Consider the following 16497-nt stretch of genomic DNA (forward strand, 5'->3'; position numbering starts at 1 on the left):
CCTGTTCCTCTAAGGGAACTACTATAGTACTGTTTTTATTTCACCAGTTCCAGACCTTGTAGGTAATGCATACATTCTAAAACTTTCTCCATGGAGGCAGGTACCATAAGCACATTACACCCTGTTTTATATATATATATATATATATATATATATATATATATATATATATATATATATATATACCATTAGGGCTGTTAAGCCACTTTTATCAGCAAAACATATCTATTATTTTGAAAGCCAGGCCGTGTTCTGTGTTCCAGGAAGAGTTCCTGTAAAAAAAAAAAAAAAATAATACCTGCAAACAGTGTCTGCAAATATCATTAATAGATATAATTTAACAACATTATTGAAGTGCCCTTTGCTCCGCACATGATCTCAATTAAAGCAATTTTATGGAAAAAAAACAAATAAAATGTTTTCCTATTTATAGGAAAAAGAAACCCAAATAAAAATAATATAGCATCTACAATTGCAACACGTCATATAGTAATTAAATGTTTGTGAAAATTACCTTTCACTTTCAATCTGCAGCGCTATCATTTTCTGTAAATGGCAATGCTACAGTATATGGCAACCTGGAGGCGTTCTGTACACAGATGGCATGCAGAAATGCCATTTCCTGCTGTGATTAGCTTACTGATTTTCACAGAAGTCTGATTTTTGGCATCCCCTGAAACAAAAATGTCATTTTTAGTGAGATACTCCCAAAGGGAAGTCACATCTAAAGGGATGCAGACCCCGCAATTTTCCTCATTAGGGCCCTGCAGGTGAAGCAGCTGATTTATAATTCTGAAATCACTCCCATTCACATTCATTTTGCACATGGACACAAACAAACAGCTTTTTATTCAGAATAACAAAAGGTGGACATCTGCAACAAAGTTTGTTAAAAATCCCTGCAATGTACATAGATCATTCAGAGGATAATGTTTCTTTCCTCCACAAAACCACTTTGTAAAGAGGTAGTAGTCTCTGCTTTTTGATTTATACCTACAGGCAAGCCTATAATAAGACTTACCTGTAGGTACAGTAAATATCTCCTAACTCTGCACCGTTTAAAAAATATTTACTTTAGTAGCAGCCGGTGACGTCACAGGTGTATGCGCCCTGCGTTCTGGATGGGCAGTGCCATCCATTCGGAGTTCTGTGCTGCAGCCGTGACTCCTGTGCACATGAGCGGGAGGGACATCACTGCAGCTCAGCCATTCTAATGGCCATAGCCTACAAAACCTGTCAGGAACACTAGGTGAAGATGGAACCCCAGTCCGCGGTGACAGCACTCCTCTGGAGGGCTTTTGTTTTAAGGCAAGTTTGTCATAATGTGCTAGTAAATGATGCATACAAGCACATTATGACATTATCCTGCAGAGGACCCTTTTTTTTTGCCTTTCACTGCCACTTTAATATTTATGGGACTATTTGACAATTCACAAAACTTTCACCCAAGATTCACACATTTTTCACAAGATTCATTAAAGTGGTGTTCCACACACAAAAAAAATGATTACAATTCCTAAAAAAAAAAAAAAAAAAATTTTATTTTTTTTTAACCACTTTAGCCTCGGCCTATAGACATATGACTCATACAGATGGGATCTCCCATCCTGGGTGGGCGTGATATAAAGGCCTCTGATTCCCGGCCTTCTAGGGGGCGTGCACGCGCACCCGTGGCATCGCTCGGGACCCGGGGCGTGCGCCTGGCGGCCGCTATGTCCGCCGGCTCCCACGATTGCTCGGGAACACAGCAGGACCATGGATCTGTGTATGTAAGCACACAGATCCACATCCTATCAGTGGAGAGGACCTGATAATGTGTTCCCAGTACAGAGGAACACCGATCGGTCTCCTCCCCTTGTGAGTCCCCTCCCCCTATAGTTAGAATTACTCCCATAGGGAACACATTAACCCCTGCAGCGCCCCCTGGCGTTAACCCCTTCCCTGCCAGTCACATTTACACAGTAATCAGTGCAATTTTATAGCACCGATCGCTGTGTAAATGTGAATGGTCCCAAAAATCTGTCAAAAGGGTCTGATGTGTCCAGCATAATGTCGCAGTCACGAAAAAAATTGCAGATCGCCGCCATTACTAATAAAAAAAAAAAATATGCCATAAATCTATCCCCTATTTTGTAGATGCTAAAACTTTTGCACAAACCAATCAATAATCGCTAATTGCGATTTTTTTTACCAAAAATATGTAGAAGAATACGTATCGGCCTAAACTGAGAATTTTTTTTTATTTATTTTTTTAAATTGGATATTTATTATAGCAAAAAGTAAAAAATATTGTGTCTTTTTTTCAAAATTGTCGCTCTTTTTTTGTTTATAGCACAAAAAATAAAAACCGCAGAGGTGATCAAATATCACTAAAATAAATCTCTAAAATAAAGCGACACAGTGCCAAATCGTAAAAAGTGCTCTGGTAAGTAAGGGGGTAAAATCCTCCAGGGCTGAAGTGGTTAAACTCACCTCTAAATGCCTGTCCCTCGTAGTCTGCCTCCTTCAGTACCTGTGCTGGTGACATCACTTCCCCTCGGCGCAGGAAGGGCTCAACTCCGCCCCCTCTCTCCGGTCAGTCATCTGGGACACGTGACAGGTCTCAGATGACTGTGCGGCCAATCACGGCGTGCGCTGTGTGAAGCCACCACCGGGTGCCCACAGTTGCAATGCCGGCACTGCCGAGAGGAGGGGGGGACGAGCGGGACTTCGTTCCTCCACATATCTGGACCCTGGGACAGGTAAGTGTCTGATTATTAAAAATCAGCAGCTGCAGTATTTGTAGCTGCTGACTTTTTTTTTTTTTTTAAGGGAAACTCCTCTTTAAGAACATTTTAGGTGAATGTTTGTGAATCTTGGATAAAAAAAACATTTATAAATGGGTTCCTTAGCTTAATCGGCCATTATTATTAGCACATTCTTGTCCTCCCCGTGGCAATTATGTTTTTGCAGATTTTTCTTAACTATTCATTATTTGCCAATTTCTGTATAGACAAAAGACAGAGTATATAAATATGGACACGCTCTACATAAGAGATCTCACTGTAATTAAAAAGAAATCCTGATCAGAGGATAGCTAGTGCATTTCTAATGAGGTGTGAAGAAGGGCATCTCTGTAAACACTAGAGATGTTATAACTCATCACTCATCCCTTATATTCTAGTTTGAAGGTCACAAGAGTATTATTGAAAAAGCATGTAACACATACTGGCATGAGATGTCCTTTCTGTGTTTATATGAGTTTCCTCAGGATGGGCTTGTTTGCTCGAACAATCCAAAAGTATTTTGGTAGATTAGACTACTTCCACCCACTGAGTAAATGCTTAAGTGTATTTTGGAAGAAGCAAAGACTGAATGAATCAATGTATATTCTGTTACCAGGACCGGCGCTATCTCTATGCCAAATCATTTGGTGAAGGGATTATGGTGCGGGGTTGCATTTCAGGGTTTGGGCTTGGCCCCCTAGTTCCAATGAAGAGAACTCCTATGCCCTGTACACACGGTCGGATTTTCTGACGGAAAATGTTCAATGGGAGCTTTTTGTCTGAAATTCTGACCGTGTCTAGGCTCCATTGGACATTTTCGATTGGAATTTCCGACACATAAAATTTGAGGTCTGGATCTCACATTTTCCGACAACAAAATCCGTTGTCGGAAATTTCAATCGTGTGCACACAATTCTGACGCACAAAGTTCCACGCATGCTCTAAATCAAGCAGAAGAGCCGCACTGGCTATTACACTTTATTTTTCTTGGCTTGTCATACGTCACCACGTTCGGAATTTCCGACAACATTGTGTGACTGTGTGTATGCAAGATAAGTTTGAGCCAACATCCGTCTGAAAAAATCCCACAGATTTTGTTGGCGGAATGTGCGATCGTGTGTACGTGGCATAAAAGCGTCAGCATACCAAGACATTTTGGCAGGGCTTTTTTTCTCAGAGAATAGGTGCAGGAACTCCCCCTTTTGGGAGTTACCCATTGTCTTTGCCCCTACCTACTTCTGAGTACCAGTCCTTGGTTCCACCCTTACCCACCTCCCAACACTGCCCCTTTTACAGAATACAGAACCAAGTAACATTTGTGGTACTGAGTAATTTGTATGGAATTTGTTATTGATAACAAGAAAAGCAGTAAAATAGAACCCCCACCAGAAACAATAGACCTCCCCAGCAGCAATCAACCCTTCTGCAGAAATATATTACCTCCAGCAACAATAGATCCATCAGCAGCCAGCATCAATAGACACTGTAGCACAACCCATCACTCCTTGCCATTACATAATTCAGGGGTGGAGGTGCCGGAACTGCGTTCCCCGCATTCCCACTGAAAAAAAGCCTTGCATTTTGGACAATTTCATGCTCCCAACTTTATGGGAACACTTTATGGATGGCCCCTTCCTGTTCATACATGACTGCACACCAGTGCAAAAAGCAAGGTCCGTAAAGACATGGATGAGCGAGTTTGGGGTGGAGGAACTTGACTGGCCTGCACAGAGTCCTGACCTCCACCAGATAGAACACCTTTGGAATGAATTAGACTGGAGACTGTGAGCCAGACCTTCTTGTCCAACATCAGTGCCTGACCTCACAAATGTGCTTCTGGAAGACTGGACAAACATTTGCATAGGCACACTCCTTAACCTTGTGGGCAGCCTTTCCAGAAGAGTTGAAGCTGTTATAGCTGCTAAGGGTGGTCCAACCCTACGGACTGTGGCTGGGATGCCATTAAAGTTCATGTGCGTGTAAAGGCAGGTGTTCCAATACTTTTGGTAATATAGTGTATGTGCTCCCACTATGGAGGCTTTCAAAATGTATAGAGTTAAGACTGCAGGTAATAATGGGGTGACTTGTTGCAGCCTCTGCAGCTTACCCATGTATTTGCAAATGTTTGCAAATTAAACCCCTGTTTTTAACGTGGATTGTGAGACGGGACAATTTGTATTCTTGCACGCTGGCTGGTAAGTTAAGCTCAGAATTTTTCTTTGTTTTTGTCTGACATGAGTCGCCCTTCCATGTGCTCCTTGCTGTTAAGGCCATGTAAAGGTTGGGGCTGTTGCCATTTGTTTGTACCTGTCCTAATAATTTTGACAATATAGTGTACATATATCACTCGCACTTCAAGACTGGGCACTTAAACCCCCCTCCTATCCAGAACAATTTTCAGCTTTCAGCGCTGATGCACTTTGAATGACAATTGCACGGTCATACAACACTGTACACAAATACAATTTTTATCATTTTTTTCCCCCAAATAGAGCTTTCTTTTGATCACCTGTGTGATTTTTATTTTTTGTTAAAAAAAATGTAAAAATACTGAATTTCAAAAGAAAATATTTTTTTTAATTTTGTTATAAAATGTTAAAACGGGTAATCATTGTCCGTCATTGATGTACACTGATGAGGTGGCACTGATGGGCACCGATAGGTGGCAGTGATGGGCACTGATGGGTGGCAGTGATGGGCACTGATCGGTTACACTGATAGGCAGCACTTCTAGATGGCACTGATTGGCACCACTGGTGGGCATTGATAGGTGGCACTTGTGGACATTGATAGGTGGCACTTTCAAAAGGCATATATGAGGCATAATTGCCTCTTGCGTTTCTGGACTGATGTCCCTTTAAGATGAGCCAGTGATCAGCTTTTTCTTTCTCCTCCGCTGTCAGTGTGAGGAGAAAAAAAAAGCGATCATCAAGCTTTTGTTTTGATCATGTGATCAGCTGTCATTGGCTGACAGCTGATCCCATAGTAAGGGGCCCCTTACTCGGATCGGTGATCACCCGAATCTCAGTGACTCGGTGATCACAGCGCGCACAGGGAGCGTGCACAGGAGAGACCATCATATGACGGCCTCCCAGGAATTCACATCCGCGCTGTGGCTGCCATTCGACCATAGCGTGGATATCAAGTGTGTAATAAAATGTTGAATGCATTTTGCAAAGACTTACTTGTTATCAGCATTTTGTGATCCCCTGCACAGCAGAGTAAGGGGAAGAGATTGTGGCAGCATTGTAGCTGATAAGGAACACAGGAGGAGAGATCAGAGTGATGACTAATCTATCTGCTGATGATCCTTCATTGCTCAGGTGCAGTGCCTTTCTGTATTTCTTAACTGCAGCAGAGGTAAACGAGAAAACTGACTTTGGTGCCGCTCCTCACAAGACTTGGGAAATCTACAAGTGACATACAAACAAACAATCCAGAAGAGTGCACATTAAGTGCAGTAGAGTTAAAAGCTTCAATGTTAAAATCAAATGCAAATTGGCCACTCACAAAATGAAAATGGAAAAAGCGTGTACTCAACACGCCTCTCTGTGTTCACACTTGTAGTCCTGTATTGCAGTGCTGTCAGATAAGGAATAGTTGCAGCTGAAGGACAGACCAGAGATCTGTTCACAGGCACAGTGTGTAGCAGGGGATCTCCTCGATGATGTCACATGTGTATAGTGGAGCAGTGGGTGTGGCTATGCATTTCGAAATATTTTCTTTGTCAAGTCTCTCTGAAGCTAACATTAAAGCGGAGGTCCACCCTAAAATGGACCTCCGCTCATCGGAATCCCCCCCCCTCCGGCGCCACAATCGGCACCTTTCAGGGGGGAGGGGGGTGCAGTTACCTGGATAATCCAGGTAACTGCACCCACTTCCGGGCTAGCTCTCTGCGGAAAGGGGCGTACGTTACGCCCCTTTCCGCAAGCGCCCGCCCCCTTCAGCAAGTGCCTGCTGGGAAACACACAGCTCCCAGAGGCAGCAGGGACCGTCCGGATTGCGCCGCGCGGCTCGCGCATGCGCAGTAGGGAACCGGGAAATGAAGCCGAAAGGCTCCATTTCCTGATTCCCATACCCAAGATGGCGGCGGCACGAGCGAGCGATCGACTTCGGGTGCCGACATCGCGGGCGCGCTGGACAGGTAAGTGTCACTATTTAAAAGTCAGCAGCTGCAGTATTTGTAGCTGCTGGCTTTAAAAAAAAAAAAAAAAAACGCGGAGTCCCGGTGGACTCCCGCTTTAAAGCTTTTAACTCTACTGCACTTAGTGTGCTCTCTTCGTATTTGTTTGTATATCATTAGAGGGAAGTCAGGTCAGCATCCTGGCTGAGGTCTCTGGCTGGGCTGTGTAAATTTCAGAAGTAGATGGCCAGCAGTGGGACAGACCGCCTAGTACCCAGCCTGGGTGCCTCCCCCAAGATACAGCCTCCTCCACTCTGGAATCAGGAACCAGGTATTATAGCTGAGAATTAGAATGAGATTATTATATTAGCTTCATTAGAATTACCCTGTTTCCCCTAAAATAAGACCTAGCATGAGTGTCGGTGATGGCTGCAATATAAGCCCTACCCCCCAAATAAACCCCATCCTCTTTCCCCAAAAATAAGCCCTACCCTGAGAATAAGACATAGAAGGACTTTAACTAGGGCTTATTTGGGGGGTAGGGCTTATATTGCAGCCATCGTCGACAATCACGCTAGGTCTTATTTTAGGGGAAACAGGGTAGAACAGCTAATATAAACATAATCAGTAAGCTAATCAACAGCTAACCGTGATCTAATTAGCAGTAAGCTAATCAATGGGCAGGAACCCAAACTTTGAATATTCAAGAAGTGTACACCCCAGACAATCCGGCACCAAGCTCACAAACATACAAAGTACCTTACACATGCTGTCTGTCAGGTGTTTAGCTTTCTTTTGTGTAATCTGTCCACTATAAATGTCATCATTAGGGATGGGCCAAACACCCCCCGGTTCGGTTCGCAGCAGAACATGGGAACAGGAAAAAAAAATATTTGAACACACAAACACCATTAAAGTCTATGGGACACGAACATGAATAATCAAAAGTGCTAATTTTGAAGGCTTATATGCAAGTTATTGTCATAAAAAGTATTTGGGGACCTTTTAAAAACTGACATTTTTTCGGGAGCAGTGATTTTAATAATGCTTAAAGTGAAACAATAAAAGGGAAATATTTCTTTAAATGTCATACCTGTGGGGTGTCTATAGTATGCCTGTAAAGTGGCACCTGTTTCCCGTATTTACAACAGTTTGTGCACAACATTTCTAAAGGAAAAAAAGTAATTTAAAAGTACTCGCGGCTATAATGAATTGTCGGTCTCTGCAATACACATAAAAGTCATTAAAAAAACAGCATGGGATTCCCCCACAGTCCATTACCAGGTATGGTATGAATATTAAGGGGAACCCTGAACCAAAAAAAAAAAAAAATTGCGTGGGGGTCCCCCCAAGTTCCAAACCAGGCCCTTCAGGTCTGGTATGGATATTCAGGGGAACTCTGCACCAAAAATGAAAAAAAAAAATGGCGTGGCGGCTCCCCTCAAAATCCATACCAGACCCTTATCCTAGCACGCAATCTGGAAGGCTGCAGGAAAAGAGGGGGGATGAAAGAGCCCCCCCGAACCATACCAGGCCACATGCCCACAACATGGGGAGGGTGCCTTGGGGTAGTCCCCCAAAAGCACAGTGTTCCCATGTTGATGGGGACAAGGGCCTCATCCCCACAACCCTTGCCCGATGTTCGAGTCGAACTTACGTTCACCATATTTTCTCTGACCATGCACCTGTATAAGATTAATATTACACCTTTCCATCCACTCCAGAATTAGAATTATTGTCTTTATTCAGAGAAATAATACAAGCCTTGCTCTCAGTGTTCATCCCATTGTTGATCATTAGAGAATGATCTGCTTTAAAGTGGTAGTAAACCGCCAGTGATTTATTTTTATTTTTTTAGCCTGCAAGGCAAAGTCATATTGTGCTAGTATACTTTGCATAATAGCACATTATGTGATGCTTACCTTATAACAAAGCCTATCCAGTGGCGAGCTGTCACCGCTGATAGGGCTTCCATTTTCATCCGGGTTCATGGACTACTTTTGTTTGAGTGGCAAGAGCTACGTGGGAACCTCTGTTTACGACACAGGGTGGCCCGGGTGGCCTTTCCTTCAGAGTGCATTCGCCGGTGACTTTACTGGCTGCATGCACAATATCTCCTAAGCGGCGCACAATTAGAAGATATTTACAGTATTTACATAAATTCATGTATGGGAGTTTACTCCCACTTTAACTATTAAAAAGCTGTGGGATATGAGTTGGCATACAAAGAGCTAAATGAACGTATAGGCCACGTTCCTGGCAGTTACAGGCAGGTAGATAGAATACAATGGGTTTGTGTTGATAAAAAAGAAACAGACTGTTCACTTTGGAACTTATATGACACTTCCAAGCGGAAGCTGCAAAGCAACTGACCCTCCATGCTTCATAGACACTCACTACACAGAGAATTTGAGATAATAGCTTGTTTATATATTCCCTTAGAAAAGAAAAAAACTGAGCCAAGAAAGAAGAGATTTAAGAGAGGGACAAGTAGAAGAGATTGAGAAGGAGTTTGAGTAGGTAAGTAAAGGACAGAATACGAGACGGAATAGGGTAGACTCGGCAAAACCTCACAGGTATTACAGGAACTCATTTAGAATGTTGTGTTTTGGTCAAAGTTACTTGGAATGTAATGTTTCATCTACGATGAACAAATTTTTTTATTAAAGTACACCTAAACCCACATTTTTTTTACATTTTGAAAGGAATGGTGGTGTGTTAAAAACCCCTGTCCAATTGTCATTGCTGTCTGTATCCTCAATGTGGATATTCACGCTTTCTATTGGTCCTGGTGGCCTTCAGCACCAGCACTGAAACGTTTGAGTTGTCTTCAGAACATGAATAGAAGGGAAATTCTCCAATGTGGACTTTTTAAAGAGCCAATTTCTTGAAGCGTTTGTTACCTCAACATTTCATATTCCTGATATGTGCCTGCTGTACCATGTACCTGTATGAGAATGTCTCCTGTTCTCTTTGCATAGCTTCCTTTATGTGACATCCCTGATGTTCCTGCCAGTCCCTCTGCTTTCCTATACTGACCCCACTATGCAGGAGCGATCAAAAAGGGAAAAAAGATATTGAATTTTTTTTATATCTATACAAAATGTTTTGCCTTAAATTTCTACTATAACCACTTCGCGCCGGAGGGATGTCCTGGGACATCCTTGACTTTCCAGGGTTATATCTGAATGATGCCTGCAGCTACAGACATCATTCAGATATCGGCTTTTTTCAGCCGGCGATTCCCTACACCATAAGAACAATCATAGCGGTTGTTATGCCACTTGATCATTCTTACGGGTGGCAGGAGGGGGTGCCTCTCCCCTCCCGCCACCCTCTGGTGCTTCTACCGACTCACCGCTTCCAGCGGTGAGTTGGGCATAGGATCTGCCGGCCCCGGATGGTTATCATAGAGATTTCCGGAGGACCAGATGGTCACCGGAGTCTCTATGATCGTTCGGAGGCCGGGCGCAAAGTTATGACATCATGTCCGGCCTCTGCATTCAAAAAAACATTGCTGCTTTGGCTGGGAAGCTGTGGTCATTTTTTTTTTATCTTCTGCTTCCCAGCCTAGAGGTGAGATGTGGGGTCTTATGCCCCGTACACACGAGCGGACTTTTCGACATCCAAACTCCGACGGACTGAGTCCGGCGGACTATCCGATCGTGTGTGGGCTGCAACGGACTTTAGCGAAGCTAAAGTCTGACGGACTTTAGAAATGAAGCATGCTTTAAATTTTCCCGACGGAACTCCGCCGGACCCGGTCCCCTTTGAAAAATCCGCTCGTGTGTGTGCTACTCCGACGGACTATAACCGACGCTAGGGCAGCTATTGGCTACTGTCTATGAACTTCCTACGTCGAATCCAGTCGTACGTCATCACGTTCGACTCCGTCGGAGTTTGGTGTGATGGTGTGTGGTCAAGTCCGTTCGGTCGAAAAGTCCGCCAGAACTCCGTCGGAACTCCAGCGGAACTCCGGCGGAACTCCTTTGGAGGTCTGTCAGACTTAATTCCTCTCGTGTGTACGGGGCATTACTGACCCCATATCTCACTGTAAAGAGGTCCAATCATGCCATATTCCTATTACAAGGGATGTTTACATTCCTTTTAATAGGAATAAAAGTGATCACATTTTTTTTTTCTAAAGTGTCAAACTAAAAAAATAAAAGTAAAATTAACAATAGATTTTTTTAAAGCCCCCTGTCCCCGTGAGCTTGTATGTAGAAGCAAATGCATACGTAAGTCCCGCCCACATATGAAAACGGTGTTCAAACCACACATGTGAGGTATCGCCACGAATGTTAGAGCGAGAGCAATAATTCTAGCCCTAGATCTCCGCTGTAACTCAAAACATGTAACCAGTAAAAAAAAATGTTAAAGCGTTGCCTATGGGGATTTTTAAGTACCAAAGTTTGGTGCCATTTCACGAGCATGTGCAATTTTTAAGCGTCAAACAAGATATGTGGGGGGCACACCCTAAAAAAATGCATAAAGATGGTGCTGCCATAAGACCATACAACAGAACAAAAATATTACAGCGCACACATGCAAAACTAACATTTACCTCCAGCAAGGCTTTTTAAAAACACCTAGACATTTTCAAAAAACATTATCAAAAAAAGAAGCGTGACATGTTGGGTTCTATTTATTCAGCGTGTCTTCATCTTTCACATTATGCAAAAAATTGTGCTAACTTTACTGTTTTGTTTTTTTTAAAACATGAAACAGTTTTTTTTTTCTGTAAAAACAGCCATTGTATTCTCTAGGGTCTTTGCTAAAAAAACATATATAATGTTTGGGGGTTCTATGTAATTTTCTAGCAAAAAAATGATGAATTTTATATGTAGGAGAGAAATGTCCGAATTGGCCCGGGTGTGAAGTGAATGGGCTGTTTTACAAGGTGACCGTTTACAATCATTTTAAGATGGTATTTACCTTATTTTGTAGATATTTATTTTCATTTCTTGGTGTATCGAAAGATCAGGAAGCAAAGGAAAATCTCCACATTGGATCACAGATAGCAAAAAATAAATAACAAAATTTACTGTGATTTTACCAATCCCTCCTCTATACAATGAAAATAAGTTTTTATTAGTTTAAAGAAAAACATTTTCATTGTTTTTGTTGAATTTCATTATATAACTGTAATAAGTGGCCACTTTAACCGCAAGAGATCCGCGCTATAGCCGAATGACGGCTACAGTGTGGACCTGCTTTGCCGGGACTACGTCTAATGACGTCGTCCCGTGCATGAGCGGCCTGCGTGCCCCCTGTGATCAGCGAGTCTATGAGACTTGCCTGATCACAGATCGGAGCAAGGGATCGATCCCAACCCCTTACCACATGATCAGCTGTCAGCCATTGACAGCTGATCATGTGATCATAACAGAGCCGGTAATCGCCTATTTTTCCTCCTCGCGCTCACAGCGCGAGGAGAAAAAAAAAGCCGATCATTGGCGGCCATGAGAGGGACTTCAGTCCCGATCACGGCGAGCTGGGGCCAGCTCGTCAGTGCCCACCTGCCCCCTGCCAGTGCCACCTAAGTATAGGAAAAAGTGCCACCCATCAGTGCCACCCATTAGTGCCCATAGTGCCACCCATTAGTGCCCATAGTGCCACCCATTAGTGCCCATAGTGCCACCTATCAGTGTCCACAGTGCCACCTATCAGTGCCCGCAATCTGACTCAACAACAGTGCTGCACCTCAGTGCCACATATCCGTGCCCATCAGTGTCATCTACCGGTGCCCATCAGTGCCACCCATCTGTGCGCAGCAGTGCCACCTATCCGTGCCACCTATCAGTGCCCATCAGTCCTATCTATCAGTGGTACCTATCAGTGCCCATTAGTGCCACCCATCCGTACCACCCATCAGTGCCATCTTATCTGTGCCCATTTTTGCCCATCAGTGCCTCCTTATCTGTGCCCATCAGTACTGTCTTATCTGTGCCTATCGGTGCCACCTTATCTGTGCCTATCGGTGGCATCTTAACTGTGCCTATCAGTGCCCACCTGGGCAGCCTATCAGCGCCCACCAGTGCCGCCTCATCAGCGCATTTCAATGAAGGAGAAAAATGACCTGTTTGCTAAATTTTATAACAAATTATTAAACACGATTTTTTAAAAAAATTTTAATTTTCATCTTTTTTTATTTGTTTAGCAAAAAATAAAATGCCTAGCTGTAATTAAATACCACCAAAAGAAAGCTCTATTTGTGGGAAAAAAATGATAAAAATTTAATTTGGGTAAAGTGTTGTATGGCCGCGCAATTGTCATTCAAAGTGCATCAGCGCTGAAAGCTGAAAATTGGTCTGGACAGGAGGGGGGTTTAAGTGCCCAGTAAGCAAGTGGTTAAGCATTATTTGCAAAATAATGCTTATAGTGCACCTGTGCCCAGACTATGAATAATATATTTTTTTAAACATTTTTATTTACAAGCAGCAAAACTGATTAAAAGCAAGCCATCACTGACCACTTTAAAGTGCTTTTACTGTTCAGAATATGCACATACTTTAATTGGCATAGTCTGGTTTCAGGTTCACTTTAGACATTCTTTAATCTAGTTTTGCCATATATTGGGCTGTTAGTAAGACTTTGAAACATAAATGAACGCTGGCCAGCAGGTGGTGGAGTTTTACCATTTCACTGTGAGCTGTGAGCATTCCACTACTGTACTGCCTTCATTTCTTGAAAAAGGAATCACAGATTCCTTAGCAAGTTGTCTAAGCCCAAGTTTGATGGAAGCAGTATGCAAGATCTTTTCCGGAAAAATATTGTGAATAAATACTTCTTTGTCTTTAAAGACAGAATTGCCAGGCATTGTATGTATGCACAATGAATGACAATAAATATTTAGTGTCCTTGATACAGCGGAATTTATGCAGGCTGCATCTTCCATGACACACTGCAGCACAGAGATAGGAGTGGGCTTAGCTGATTAGTATGGTAGGCTGAATGCTGTGCACTGCAGGGAATAGCTGAGATGTGGACACAGTATTCACATGCCCTTCTTTAACAACTTCAGCAGTTTTTAAATGTTTTGTTATCATCTGCATTTTTTGCTAAAAAAAAAAAGACTTGAAATTCCTAAACAATTATATATTTTCAGAAAAGAAGAACTGTAGAATAAAATGGTGGCAGTTGCAATTTTTTTACGTTACATTATATTTCTGCAACTTTTTAACAAACTTAAATTTTCTACAAAAAAATGCAATCAAATGAATTTTAGTGCAAACATAACCATTTTCATAAAAGAATAGAAACGCTGGGTTTACTTAGAGTATATAGATTTAAAACATGCCATGCCAAGGATTGCCAACTTTCAGTAATTTTACGAACAAAATCCATAATTTTTGCATCTGTCCATGAATGTCAATTAAAGGGGCGTTCCAGACGCTATTTTTTTTTTAAAAAGTCAGCATCTACAAACACTGTAGCTGCTGACTTTTAATAAGGACACTTACCTGTCCAGCGAGGCCGCGATGACGGCCACCCAAGGCCGATCTGTATATCAGATCGACTGCTGCCGCCTCCATCTTAACAAAGGGAAACAGGCAGTGGAGCCTTGCGGTTTCTCTACCCATTTTCTACTGCGCATGCACGAGTCACGCGGTTTCAGGTAAGTAAAAATTTTTTTTAAAGAATTTTAATGCCATTTTTTTATTTTAAGAACATGCAGTCTGCATGTCTGTAATGGGCATTCACGGACAGATGCAAAAAATACAGATTTTACAAACTGTTCATAAAGGTACTGAAAGTTGGCAACCCTGGTAATACCTTCAAATTGCACACATGTGGGACACTTTATAAAGCATTTACAGCTATCAATATAAAAAATAACAGCAAATGATGGCCCCAGAACAATTGTTCTTATTCTAATTTATACATGTGTACACCCTACATGCACATTTGCATTGGCCTGTGTGCAAAGGGTGACGAGGTTACTTAAATTTTTTATTTTTTTTGTTACGAGCTGAATGATTCTGGTTGCAGATCAGATCAGGGAACAAGGGTGTGGTAGCTTCTTTACAGCCCCCCAAAAGTGATTGGGCAACTCCAACGCCACTTTTACTTAATAGCTTGGAGCTGGATGACAGAATGCTCACAGCTGCAGCAGCAGCTGTGAGCTTATGGTAATCCCTTGACTTTCAAGATGTTTATAAATGGCCTGCGAACGTCAAGCGCTTAAAGTCTAACTTTAAAGTGTTACTGTAATAAAAAAAGAATTGTGAACAGGCAGGCTTTTATTACAGAAGAGATATTCAGTGTGGCACTAGAGTGGAGGTGAGTATAGTAATCCTGCTCTAACTTTGAATAATTTATCTGGTAATAAATGTTGTCTAAATATAATTGTTGCTTTTCCTTTCTTTTCCTCTCAACCTGACTATTTCTGGTTATTAAACCTCTTTTTCAAATATATTGCATTGCATATTGCATTGTAGTCAACATTTTGCTAGAAACAATGTAGTCTCCAGTGGCTGTCAATCACTTGCTTGTAGGTGGAAGGAAGGGGCAGCAGTGGAGCCACATGATCCTAGCTCCAGGGTACCTTGTAGGCCAAAGGGAAACCAAATACTGGTCATGAGGCTACTGTCAGAAACCATGAATCAGACCGAGACAGAAGTACAGTTAAGTCACTTGTTTAATAATAAAAGTAAATAGAACAAACGTAGTCAAAACATAGTTCTGCAAAGAAAACCAGAAAGGATAGTCAGACAAGCCAGAAAGTCAGGAAGCCAGGAATCAGTGTAGTGGAACAGCAAGCAGGATTTGAAGCCAGAAAGAATGTCAGCCAAGCAAGTCTTTGACAGGAGTGCAGGAGAAAGTCTCTGTGATGTTGATCAAGGCGAAGGCAGAGATCATCAACAGGTGAGTCACCGTGGGGAGATAGGAGCTGACAATTATCTGACAGCTGAGTGGCTAGCTCAGAGAAGGAAGGGCTGAGCCTAGCCCTGACAGTTACTTTACATGGTACAGAGAGGGCAACACTATCAGAGCATAAGAGAATTTTTTTATCCTTGTTACAGCCAGGGAATGGGGAGTCAGTTACTAGTACCAGGTACTGGAATGAAGACATGGTGTGGGTCTGTCGAACCCCAGAACTCAGTCCCAACGCAACCCCAATACCCAGGCAAATCCATACATTTGCAAGGTATATCTCTGGAATATTTTTTTAATTTTTGCATTTTGTCCCTTTCGAAAAATATCGTGCACAGAGAAATATCTGATGATCTTGTCCAAAATCAAGCAAGCTCCCAACTTCTTTCTATCACATGCTGTGAAGAGGCTTCCAGAAAGAATTTGTTTACCTGCTTATGTAAAAATGGAGCTCCGGTTGGTTCCCCCCCCCACCACCACCACCGGTACTAGTTTACAGCATGTGATAGCAGCAGAGGTGGGAAACAACAGAAGCCCATGTGGAAGGGGAAAAGATTGAAGAGAAAGAAATGGAAAGGTTATGCAAATGAGGAGGCAGAGGTGTTCTGTAGTGTAAGTGGTATTATTTGCGCTGTGATATATATATATTAATATATTCAAGTGAGGCTGCTAACACAACAGGTAGTATAACTGAAACCGAAAAAAAACCCATAAATGTGAAAAACAATAGTG

Source organism: Lithobates pipiens, unplaced genomic scaffold (assembly GCF_037356315.1).
Source record: "Lithobates pipiens isolate NorthernLeopardFrog02 unplaced genomic scaffold, aLitPip1_a1.2 Scaffold_16, whole genome shotgun sequence".
Classification (NCBI taxonomy): Eukaryota; Metazoa; Chordata; class Amphibia; order Anura; family Ranidae; genus Lithobates; species Lithobates pipiens.